The following is a 13646-nucleotide window of genomic DNA, read 5'->3' as shown; positions in this document are numbered from 1 at the left end:
ACCAAGGAGGTTAGGAAAACAGCATAGGAGGTGGGACAGATGACTGAAAGGGGAATTGATGAAAATTGCCTTCCTCTTCTTCAATTCACAGCTTACCATGTAAAGTATTTGTGGCTGGTGGGGGCGGGGGAGATAGATAATTGAGCTATCAAAGGATGAAGAAAGTAACTTCCATAAATTTCTTTCAACCAAAGACACATGCATACATTTACATGTGAACCACCAAGGATCTAGTTTCCAAAGCAACAGTTACTAGGTAGTGTAGAAACCCAGTCATTTTTGCCAAGGTTTCACAGTTGCAAAAATAAGCACAAAGGCAGAAATTCCTTTGCACATGCAATATATGGAGTATATAGCATGCTCAGAGTAAGCCTATTGACTTCAGTGAGATTATACAATAATAGGTTAGCAATTCTTTTGCACTTTACTCAATGTAATCCTGAGTTTGGTAGGGTGACATTCTCTAGTTTTGCAGCCAAAATAACCAAGCTAACTTTGTAGCAGTGGCTATTGAAATGGGAAATGTATGTAGCTATTGTACAATATTCTTCAAGTGAACTAAATGGATTTACATATGCTAGATATTCTATTACGTGGTGCAAGCAGTGATGAGATTTGTCTTGATTAAAAATGGCACCCAATAGTATCCTGGGCCTGGAGAAGAGGAGGTTAAGGGGTGATATGATAGCCATGTTCAAATATATAAAAGGATGTCATATAGAGGAGGGAGAAAGGTTGTTTTCTGCTGCTCCAGAGAAGCGGACACGGAGCAATGGATCCAAACTACAAGAAAGAAGATTCCACCTAAACATTAGGAAGAACTTCCTGACAGTAAGAGCTGTTTGACAGTGGAATTTGCTGCCAAGGAGTGTGGTGGAGTCTCCTTCTTTGGAGGTCTTTAAGCAGAGGCTTGACAACCATATGTCAGGAGTGCTCTGATGGTGTTTCCTGCTTGGCAGGGGGTTGGACTCAATGGCCCTTGTGGTCTCTTCCAACTCTATGATTCTATGATTCTATCCAAATGGAGACAGAACTTATTGATCTCAGAAACCATCATGCAAAATATGGTTATAATGTCTTAAGAACTGTCCAAATACATTATGAACAAACAGCTTTCCAAAATATATAGTAGATTCGTTCATGCAAAGAAAACCTACGAAAGTGGCCAGTCACTTCTCCCTACTTTTCTCAATTATTTCCCCTAGATTCCCTCCTTAAACTGAATCTTTCATTCCCTCTTTCTCATTCACACACACACACAAAAGCAGCAGAAGTTTGAAGTATAAAGGCTTATTTGAAAACAAAACCCCTAAGTTCAACATCCATATTCCAGGCACAAGCAAAACTTTGAAGTGGGTATTTGTGACAACAGAAAACTCAGTGGCCAATAGGACATCGTTCATTTTTGGTACCCATCTTTGAAAATGAGACGTAAAAGCTTCATTGCAGGCAGATAGATGCTCTGTAGGACACTGGCACTGCAATTCTGTCCAAGATATGTTACATCCAGATTCTTTCTACACTTGGAGGCTCCTAATTCAAGTATTGGCTAGAACCAACCAGGCTTTGCTTATAGTAACTGACATCCTTGCAGCCTGGAGTTTCTCTGTTGGTCAGAAAATCAGCTCCGGGAACCAAAGCAAGCAAGATCAAGAGCCACCCATTGGTACGGCAGACATGACTACATCTATATCACCAAGCTAGACATTTTTTTTATTTTGGATGTGCCTCCATATCACTTTTCAAGTGGACCTGAAAATATTATGCAAAAGATTTTCTGTAATCATTGCTATATTTTCAAGACTCGTTTCAGTTTAAGAGACAGAGATAGGAGAGTTCTGAGTCATGCTAAAAGGCAATGACATTCAATCACTGATAGAGCTAGGCAAAGCGTTATCTAGAATGAGTGTGCATAATAGAAGTCTGGTTTTTACCCATCAACAGGGATAGGATCAAAGTTACTATGGCCTGATTCTGCACCAATGAAGTCAGTGGAATTTTCTTCATTTCATTTAACCGAATAAGCAAACAGACATTTTAAAGTTCAACAGGAACAGCTGCTTTAGCACCCTCTTGTGGCAAATGGCTCCTTAAATCCAGGAAGTGTAAACCAGCACTGAATGTTTTAGAAAATCTGTGGCAAATGGGTGAAGGTAGATCAGGATTCTAATAGGTAGTGTTATTTTCAGTTACTGAGAATCAGCATCAAAGGAGACTAGGTAACAAAATGGAGCTTAAGAAGTTGGATCAAATGTATGTAAATCAAATGTGTTGGAGCTATGATATCAAAAAGTATGGTAGATTTCACTAATAAAACAAGGTCTATCTTGACAGTAAAGGCTGGTGTGATGGGAACTGCAGAGAGAGAGAGAGAGAGAGAGAGAGAGAGAAGAAAACACAGATTCATGCTACAAAAACCAGCAAGACAAAGGTAAGCATGATGTCCTGTAACTGCAACTTTGCATAGTGTGGTCACTCTCCATATGTATTGCACTGCTCAGTTCAAGCTACCATGCCGAGCATCCTAAATCAGATGCATGGATGCCAGCTCCAGGGGGTTGAGCCGTTTTGCCCGTCCCATATTTTGGGGGTAGGTTCTGGGTCCCTCTGTGATAGGAATTTTGAGGTCTTAGATATATGTTAAATGTTCATAAGTGTACCAATCAAGCATGTACATAGATCAGCACAGGAAGACCGACCTGAAACCGTTGTGATTCCCAAACTGAGCAAATGTTATCTCTGCAAGGTCAAAGGAAAATGGAAAAGCCTCCCCATTGTCTTTTCCTTCACAAATCCTGTCTTAAGGGCACATTTAAGATATGAATAGGGTGTGAACCTGTGACCTGGCCCAGGAACTAAGTATTTATCGTTACAAAAGACTGGCCAGGTTCCCCAGGCATCCAATCAAGTAAGCAGGGTATCCCATCAAGTAACCTGCCAGACAGGAGATAAACAACGACAGGAGAAAAACAACATTCAAATTTCTGAGACTGCCTTTTCTGTGATGTAGGTATGATGTATCTGGGGGGTGGTGGTCTTAGATTACACCCCTTCTGTGATGTATGTATGATGTTTCTGGGGGTGGTCTTGATCTACAGGGTGGCAATTTCAAAAGACTATATAAGGCCTTGCGCTCCATTGTTCTGGGTTCCTCCTCCTCTCCTGCGTGTGAGGGGAGCACCCTGTTGCAACAGATCAATAAAGACCAGGCTTACTAGCTGCTTTGCTTCTCAATATTCTCTGGTTGGCCTCTGTTATTTTCTCCTACCAATAGGGAACCTATGTAAGGACTCTATAAGGGCTCTTGGATACCCCATAAGGGAAAAGGGGCAGATTTTTTGTTTACAACACCTCCAATGTCCAAAGAGCACAGAGGCAAAACATGGAGCTAACCGCACAACTGCTCCAGTAGTAAGCTCATTCTCCTTCTGCCTTGGAGGGGAAGAAGGGTTGAGGCAGCCTCCTGCTGGCGGCAGCACCAAGTGGTGGAGGACAAGGAGCCACCGGCCATTGAAATCCCGTGGCTCCGCCCCTGGCTCCTCCCAACATCCTATCTTCGCACATGGGGTTCGGGACATCACATGTTTGACGTTGCCCTTCCCTATTAACCTCACAAGCCTGGTGCCTCTGATCAGACAATAAATGTCACTATTTCATGCTGAGATGCATATTTGGTGGGAGGGGAGCATATTGAGCAATCACTTAAAACTACAAAGGGGAATCCAAGATATTGTTACTCAGAACTGACATTTAGCAAAGTATAGTTTACTATTGTATTTAGTGCAAAAAAACACACCCCACTGGTAATCACAAAAAAGGTTTCTCAAACACCAGTCATTCATAGAAATCCTAAGCTTACCCATATCATGCAGAATCTTTAAGAAGATTATCTCTTTAGCAAGTATGTAAGACAAAACCATTTTTGTCTAATCCCATTCCATGGACTATACTTTCGTATAAATATATGCTTGTCTTTATCTGATAGTAAATAACAAACCAAGTCATTTCCAGCCAAAACTCTACCTAGAAATCCAGACAGGTACCTGTTCCTAGGAGTCATATATAATAACACATAACACACACTATTATACAACATTCAACAACATTATTCAGTAGCCTTTTAGGCACAATGCCCACACATTGACTTTTCCAGAATCATCAAGTATCATCTCTCCTGAACCAGTAGGCTGATGATAGAGTTTTAATGCAGAAGACAGTAAGGACCTTTCTGTTGTTCTGGTTGGGGAGAGGGATGCTAAATTGTACCAATGAGAGTTCCCGAACAAATTCCAATTTTAAGAATCGGCACTAATGAGAGAATTACATAAGCCTTGAATGCAGAACTGACTGGTGTCTGCACAAAAAGTGCCACTCCCACTAGGTTAAGGGTGGGGAACTTGTAGCCATCCAGAAGTTGCTGGAATACCACTCCCAATAACTAGAAGTAATGAACAGCTAACATCTTAACTATCCATACCATTGGCAAGAGTGACCTGGGCCCCAGTCTAACAAAATCTGGAAGGCCCCATGTTCCTCACCTCTGAACAAGACCTTACCTGCCCTTCCCACCCAAAGATTCTTCTACCATTTTCACTCTTAGTTTGGTACCTTAGGGCTCACTGTTTTAGGGGGTGAAGCTTAATTTTTGCAAATTTATTCAGTGAGAGGTCTTAAAAATCTGGTTTTGGGTGTGAGGACTTTCATCCCAGTGAGGGATGAAATTTAGAGCAGCAACTCATCCAAATTGGGTATGTATTCTTATGACAGAAAGGGTACCATAAATTTGTTTTGGAAATCTCAGGTTTCAAGATCTCAATTCAACTTTATAAACTGGGGAGATTTTTGTTCATTTTATATTCTAAAACAATTCCACATCTTTACAAGCTTTCCCCTCTTATACATTGATGTTACAGTCAAAGAACTAATATATTTCCATTATACTCCTTGGGCATGTGTTATTTCAAATGCAATTCAAAAGGGATTTGTCATAAGTGTTGATTCATATGCTCAAAAATATATTTGAGTAGGAGGAATAGGCACCTAAATCACTCTAGTAATATGATCCATGACTATGTGTTCTTTGAAACGATCAGTACACTGGAAATGTCTACCATATGCCAAGACTGAAGGTTCCCCCCCAGCTACCGACTCTGCCTAGTTTACAGTCTCCTAGAAGGTTATGGTTTGAATATACGGCATGGTGCATTCTAAACGTCAGTGAATAAATTTGATTTAAGTTTACAAAGCCACCAGCATGGTAAGGAACCTACTGATGGTGGCAGACATAAGGTAGGGTGTCCTAAAATGTCATTTGGCTAGACTTTTTAAATTTTATTTTGAGTATTAGCCTCCAAAAATGCTTAAGTACTACAGGAACCAATGCCAAGAGATGGGTTCTTAACTGTGAGTCTTCAGGTGCATTTATGAATCATCCTGATGATGGATAGACCACAATTAGAGCCAACAGGAGAAAAACTTTCAAAGAACTGGGAGAAGGGTCCATCACACATTCGTCAGTGGGGTGTATGGACCCCCTCTCCCCACCTATGACCTCTGGATTGGGTCAGTTTAAAAGCATAGGTGGGAAGGGGTGAGCACTCTGAACAGCATTCCCCGAGCTTCACCCTCTGGAAATGACCATTCAAGTAGGACTGGAACCACCATAAAGCAGTGCCACCCACTCCTAACTCGAACAGCCACTCCAGAAGGATGCCATGGTGAAAGCCACTGAGAGGTCGAGGAGAATTAACAAGGACATATTTCCCTTCTCTCTCTCCTGACAGAGGATATCATACAGGGTGAAAGTTCAAAAAAGATGTGAAATCTTTATAATAGGCTGTCTATTCCTGTTATCCAATTGTATCAGCTTAACGCCAAATTATGTGGGCAAGACCACGGCCTAGGACTCACGTACCTACGGGACCACCTCTCCTAGTATGCCCCGCAGAGGACATTAAGGTCCACAAATAACAACACTTTGGAGGTCCCAGGTCGCAAGGTGGTTAGATTGGTCTCATCTAGGGCCTTTTCAGTACTGGCCCCGACTTGGTGGAACGCTCTGTCACAAGAGATTAGGGCCCTGCGGGACTTGACATTTTTCTGCAGGGCCTGCAAGTCAGAGCTGTTCCACCTGGCCTTTGGTTTGGACTCAGTCTGACCCTTATGTTTCCCTCCCCTTATGGTCTTGATCTATCAACTACTTTTAAAATGAGGCTGCATTTTAAATTGCATTTTAACCTGTATTTTAAATTGCCCCCCCCATTATGTTTTTACTGTGATTTTAATGGTGTTAGCCTCCCTGAGCCCGGCTCTGGCCAGGGAGGGTGGGGTATAAATAAAAATTATTATTCTTATTATTCTTTTTTTACATAGCTAATTATACTTGGTAGTTGTTAACAGTCGTCAACAGGTTTACCACACCTATCAGCCAATCACCCATCCCCACCACCCTTCTGAGTAATACCCTTCCCCACCCTCTCACTATATATAAGGGTCTGGTGACTTCTGTTTCAGTGTATCTGAAGAAGTGTGCATGGCACACGAAAGCTCATACCAATAACAAACTTAGTTGGTCTCTAAGGTGCTACTGGAAGGATTTTTTTTATTTTGTTTATAGGTTAGGATGATACAAGACTTGAAGCAGAGAGAAAACAGATAATTTTTGTTGCCAAATGTGATTGCTTCCCATACCGATACAGTGATCTATGAAAGTGTAGCTCATACAGCAAAGAGACCCTAGAACAGTGGTCGACAATATGATACCTCCTATTGTTCAACTCCAATTCTGATCATCCCTGGCCACTGGCAATGCTGGTTGGGGCTGACGGAAATTGACATTCAACAATATAATGGCGCCCTGGGTACCATGTTGAGTATTCTTGCCTTGGAGCAACCTAAGGAAATTAAAGATGGCAGAAGCGACCTGTTTCATACGTGGACAGATCCTCGTTATCTGAAATTCTGACATCTGCTGACTTTGATTAATCCTTACTTCTCAGCATGACGTGTTGTGAGGACAAACAAGATCATGAAAGAATTGCTATACTCCTATTGTTTAGCTGCCATAATAAGACGGAAGACTCCTTCTGGCACATCATATAGCGGCTACTTAAATGCTTCACAGATCATGGTAATTGAAAAACTGGGACTGAAGGATTACCACCTTAAAAAGTGAATTTATATTAAACTCATTTTTTTGTCAGAGCACAGGAGTTGGTAGCATCGTTAAAACAGTTTGGGGTTGTGTAGGAGTTCCACCTCTTAATATTGAGCCAATTATTCATCAGAAAAGAAAGAAGGCTTCTTGTACCAGCAATTTTGTGATTACCTCCTGTGCACTGAGTCATTCTACCCTCTAGCTCTTACTGGCTCTGAACAGAACCGGAGACATCCATTATTTTAGATGCCTGCTGTGCTCCCAGGATAGAGATGGATGCTGAAATGTGGCTAGGAGCTCCTGGAGCTGAGTCAATTTCATCTGACCTTCTCAGAAGCTGCTTCTGGGAAGCATCATAAGGGAACCTTGCCTAACCCCAGAATTACTGTATATACTCCACTGTTATTCCACATGGGCAGGAGATAGAGCATTCCCATCTTCATTTTAGAGTTTAGCATTTTCTAATGGTTAGTCACTCACTAATAAAACTAAGGAAACTTACTTTTAAACAAACAGTCCTGAACCCCTGGCCTACCTGACAGTAAGTCTGTATGTCAGGTCCCCAGTCCGGGATCGATCAATGTGTTCTTATTCTTATTCTTATTTGGCGATCACTCATAGCCAAGTAAGATTGGCTTCCATGAACACGGTCTTAACAGTGAGTCCGTAAGTGACTGTGGAGGCCAATCCTGGACCCACACGTCCTTCCACAGTGGGGACATAGGTTTCCAGGTGGGAGTTGATCATGGTGACGGGCTTTGCCAAGCGTGCCTTCCTCTTAGCACGTTTCTCCCTTTCATCCAGAGTTTGAGCGTCTTCAAAGCCCATGACACCTTTGGTAAAGGCTGTTCTCCAATTGGAGCACTCACAGGCCAGTGTTTCCCAGCATAGCTGTCAACTTTCGGATTTTAAAATAAGGGATCAGCAGCCTCACCTGCCCTGGGGACAGTCTACTGGATATCTAACAATCCAGGATAGCAGCAGGAAGCAATGGGAAACGGCGCTGGAATAAGGGAATTTACCGCAAAAAAAGGGAAGGTTGACAGCTATGGTTTCCCAGTTGTCGGCGTTTCTACTCCTTTTTTTCTTTTGAGAGTCTTTGAACCTCTTTTGTTGACCACCAGCATTATGCTTACCATTTTTAAGTTCAGAATACACTAGTTGCTTTGGAAGATGATAATCAGGCATCCACACATGATCAGTCCAATGATGTTGATGTTGAAGAATCATTGCTTCAACACATGTCCAAAGTCCATAGTAAAGCACAGTCCCATAGAGATCCTGGAACACCCAAGCTGAAGTATAAACATGGTCAGTTGAGAAGACCCAGCACCTCAGTTCTGCTTTTCTTTTATACTTTGTGTGCTGATTGCAGCATCTGGGCTTGATGGCAGGTGACCCTCACCTGTTCTGAGCCTACACCAGCTGAGGAATCACACACCTCCTCCCAGAGTTAGTGAGCCCCACCTGGCTCTTGGCTGGCGCGCCCTTCCCACTGCTCCCTATGGCTCAGAACTTGCTGTGTTCATGGAGACAGGGGCCCTTTTGGCTCTGGTGATCAGTCCTGCTGCTCTGGTTTCTGTGTCCTGACCCCCATCCCCTTGTCATCCTCTGTCACCCCATGAGTACTTCCTACATCAACGTCTCCTTCCTAATGCCCAGCTTGCCCTGCTGTGTCACAGTCCTCACTGAGATCCTCTTCCTCCTCCCTGTCATCCAGCCAGTTTATGACACAAACGAACACAAACCTTGTTCTTTGCATAGCTATCACTGATGAGGAAAGTACCAAAAGGGTTCTATCCAATGCTATGCAAGTAGAACTCGTTTTCCCTCCCAAATCTGCTCCAGATGATCCTCAAAATACTCCAGAGTTGATTTTGAGAGCACATAGGTGGCTGGAAGGGAGAGAAAAATCCCATTGCATGTCTGGATATCTGTTGCATCAGTGGAGCTTCAGTGTTGCATATAGCCCAAAGTTTAGCATCCTACAAACTCATAAACCTGCCAAAGTAGTGTTGGGGAACCTTCAGCCCGGGGATTGAAAACAGCCCTCCAGCAGATTATATTATGAGGCATTTTTTCTGTGCTAGTTGAAGGAATGGTTGACGTTGAAAAATCCATATATTTTAGATCTCAAAGGTCATGATAATAATTTTGGTTGGCATGCTTATCTGTGGTATGAAAAAGCGAAAGTGCAGAAAGGATTTGCAAACCATATACTCAGGAAAAAATTGTATAGAGTTTGGCATAAATACAAAAAGCTATTGGAGACAAAAACACTACTCTGGCTCTCACCATTAGAAGCTATAGTGATAAAGAAAAAAATATATAATTGAAGGATGAGTAACTTATAGAAATTTATTAAGAGAGGAGGGAGGACAATATAAATTAAAAGAATTTAAAGAATTAACAACATGGATGTAATACCACCACTTGAGTATTTTTTAAAAGATATGAAACAAGGGTTTGGAGAAGAATCATCATGTTTGGAAAGAGAACTGTTGGAATATAATGTTAAAGTGCTGTCCAAAATATATAAGATATTATTGGAATGGGAAACAAAGGATAAATAAGGAAAATCTTCAGTGATACATTGGGCAATTGATGTAGGTCATAACACAGATATAGACACATGGGAGCAACTGGAATATGAATATAAAATTTACTGCATGTTATAGTATAAGGGAAAACTATATGAAAATGTTACACCAGCTTGCATACCTTTTTAAAAAGCTATCTTTGTTGCCACCAGTTTCCTTCATGGCCTTGAATGATTTCCTCCTCTTCTGCAAATGCATGTCATTACAGAATTATCTAGAGGCATTGTGTGAGTGCCTAACACACCAGTTTCAGAGCTACAGTTTTATTTGCTTGATGTGTTCCCAATTTTTTTCCCAGACAAAGCTGTCAGTCACAGATTTCTGAGCTCATGAACCCAGCTGCCAGGAAGCCGACATTCTAACAATGAGTTTAATATACCCTTGAACAATTTCCCTTTGAAATAACCAGATTTGAGACAAACAGTTGTTTTTTATTCCAGTGTTTGCCCCCAAATCTCACAGTGCAATCAAGGTTCAAGAACATGTCTTAAACAAGTGAAGAAGCTAATAATATCTCAATTGGAAATCCTGTCTTGAGTCTCCCACCCAGTTGACTGGATAAGCCTGTCAAAACCTACTGGTTTTGATGTTAGGTGTTTATTACTTCTAGTTATTGGAGGTGGCACGCTGCTGTAATGTATGTGTCAGGAGAATGCTGTCGCAGTCATGTCCTGCTTGTGGGCTTGCAACAGGCATCTACTTGGCCAGAGAGCAAGGATGCTTGTTGTCTCCTAGCTTATTCACTGTGCCCTCAACATCAAGCTTAGTATAAAGGTAGGCTGATGCCAAGTTGTAAAGACTTTATAAGTCAACCTCGGCACTTTGAACTGTGTTCAATAAAGGCAGTGTGGCGATCACACAAGGTCCCTGGACATTTGACGGTCTATTGAGCCCTGTGCCACTACTGTGCTCGCTTCCCCGCTGCCACCAATCCGTTACTCTCGGGTACACACTGAGTCCAGACAGCTGTTAAAATTAAATCAAATAAACAAGTTTATTTTGTAAGCATTAACAAGTATGGTCTCTCAGTTAATTTTCTTGTCAGTTTCTTATCCTTAGTTTCTTTACGACCTATACCTTCCTAATACCTTCTGACTGATTATCTCAATTTAAGTTTCTCTCACTTTCTCACCTCAGACTAGCCCAACCCACAGACTTATCTTCCCTCTCTCTTCTCTAACTCCAGACTGACTTCTTAACAACTCTAACTCCTCCCCTTGGGTTCCTATAGGTTAGTCATTTTACAATTAGTTAACCCTTTCCTTATGAACCCAGTATGATGTCACACAGCTAGGAGGGCAAACGCCACAGGCAGCCAGTGTATTTTTTATGTATTATTACATTTATATACCAGCTTTATCTTCCAAGGATCTCATGGCGGCTTACATGGTTCTCCTTCTCCCCATTTCATTCTCGCAACCCTGTGAGGTAGCTTAGGCTAAGAGATGGTGTCTGGCCCATGGCCACCCATTGACCTTGTTCTCAGAAGCAGTTCCAAGCATGGGGAGGAGAAAGGAAGAGTGGCGTTTTTGGGGGAGGAGGAGCTGAAGACCTTCAGACAGGATGTGGTGGTGTAATAGGAGAAGTGAAGATTGGGGAGTTCTGTGTGTACAGAGGGGCCTCCAAATTTGCAGTGAATGGTGTGTATCAGGGTGGCCTAATAGGGACGATATTGCTTTAAGGTCACCAAGTGAGTTTCATGGCTGAGTGGGAATTCAAACCCTGCCCTCTCAGGTCCTAGTCCAACACTCTAACCATTACAACACACTGTAGTTTAAGGACTGGCGCCGTATTCCAGTTAAGGCACCTACACATTCCTCAGGAATTTCAGGGGTTTTCCAATGAACAATTGTTAGAAAGAAGAGCTGCGATGGCTCCCAGAAGTATCGTTATTTAGCCAATTGCTGATCGGGTTGAGACAAGCAGAAAGGCAATGCTTTACCCCTTCCCCAGAGCTTCATTTAGATGGTTCTGAAAGAGCCATTTAAGACTCAAGCAGTAATAGAATCTTGAGCATTAATCAATAGTATAATTGTCAAGTGAGTCAATAATGAACAGCTGGTGAAGTATTTGAGATACTTCAGCTGCTCTCTCACTTAGTTCTAGCCATTGTGAAGAAGTCACTTGCCGTCCTTCCACAGAAATGATGCCAATCTACATGGGTGGAGTCAAATGCTTCTATTACTCCTCAGGCAAATGGCTACGGTCCTAACTGCACAGAACCTGCCAGTCCCTTTGGACTAACAGCAATCAATCCTTATTTGTATTGAGGGCACCATGCATGCTCAATTAACATGCCTGTCACTGACAGATGTGATACCATCGCTCCAAGCAGCTCTCATTTTGGAACTTGCCTGTTTGGGTTAACAGCAACTTTCTATTTATAAGCTCTGCTTCTAGCACAAGGACTTTCAGAGAGCTGCACCGCAGTACACCAAGGATTTGCAAAGCTACTTGAATTGTGTTATAAGCTAGTCAATTTTTTAAGAGCACAAGGCAAGTAAAGTTGATCTGGCTTAAAAGACCATACTCAAGATGCTCATCAGTGAAATGAAGACCAAAGTTGTCTCCACTGTTATCCTCCCCCCCCCCCCCAGCTTGGGGATCTGAACAAGTTCTTCACTATAAAGCCAATATGAAGCATTACTTAGAAATACCATGTTGATGCTAGACACATACACCCCCAGCCACAACGACAATCAAATAAAACCACTGTATCTAGATGGGTGAAAATCAAAGCAAAACAATGAACATACAGGGTTGTATCTTACAATGTGTAAGCTGCGTTCTGTTCATGCAACGAGACTTCCTCAACCTCCTTTCACTGCCCACCCCCACAAAAAGCTGCTTCTAACCCTCTGGAGCAGATTTTGAGTATGCAGAGGGGCTAATGTTCAATTATGCAAGTGGCAGTCTGTTCCAAAAGCAGATTGCTGTGCTGGATACCACCCACAGATGTGAAATAAAGCATCCAGGAATCACCCCTCATCTTAGGTTTATTTATTTACACACACACACATACATACACACACTTTAAAAAAATGAATCCTGTCTGAATAATTGCTTTTCCAGTCCCTGCTATTGCAGGGAATAAATTCAGGTCAGGTGTTTGCCAACTAAAGCCCTGTGGGGATAAATAGAATACTCCTGGGGACTGCTTGTCAGACAGCTTTTGTTTCTAGGAGAAGCAAATTGTGTTCAAAGGCTGCTACCTCCTTCAGATTGTCTCTCTCGTTTTAAGGGTGTTTATTACAGCTGCATTAATTCCAAATTGGCCATTAGCATTCTACCGCATGATTGTTCCAGCATCGCACAAAGTACATGACACAGAATGCCAGAATGTTCTGCAGCAGACCTATGTGCTTATAGTCACATCCTAATAGTAGAGAGTGGCTTTGACACCAGTGGCAACTGAAATATTTAAAAAGCCCAAAGGATAACTGATGGCGAGGGGTGTGTGTGTGTGTGTGTGTGTGTGTGTGTGTGATTCAGGGAATTTCAATTCCCTGTTGACCCTCATTTTAGAGAATAGTTGATGTGAAATCAGTGAGTAGCATTAGTGAGCAAGAAATACACTTAGGAAAGTTAAGTTATTGTGGGGAAAGAAGTCATTTTCATGTTGCAACTACTGAATCATGGCACTGTCTTGCTCTTTCCAAAAATGCTCCCTGCCTCAAGCACAATCTCTCTTGCTGCAGAGGAACAGCACAACTTCCTCAGGGGGCTGTGAGCCTCAAAAAACCTTCCTCATCCTGCTGCAGTGATTAAATATGTAGCTTAGTTCTCTGCCTAGGCTTTTTTTGGACACACGAGGATATATTTTTAGCAGCACAGAAGTGAATTCAGAACAAGATTCCCAGCTGGAAAAAGGCACTGGATTTTTCAGAAAT

This window comes from Podarcis tiliguerta (genome assembly GCF_965153285.1).
Source record: "Podarcis tiliguerta genome assembly, chromosome: 10".
Classification (NCBI taxonomy): domain Eukaryota; kingdom Metazoa; phylum Chordata; class Lepidosauria; order Squamata; family Lacertidae; genus Podarcis; species Podarcis tiliguerta.
This window is presented reverse-complemented; position numbering follows the sequence as displayed.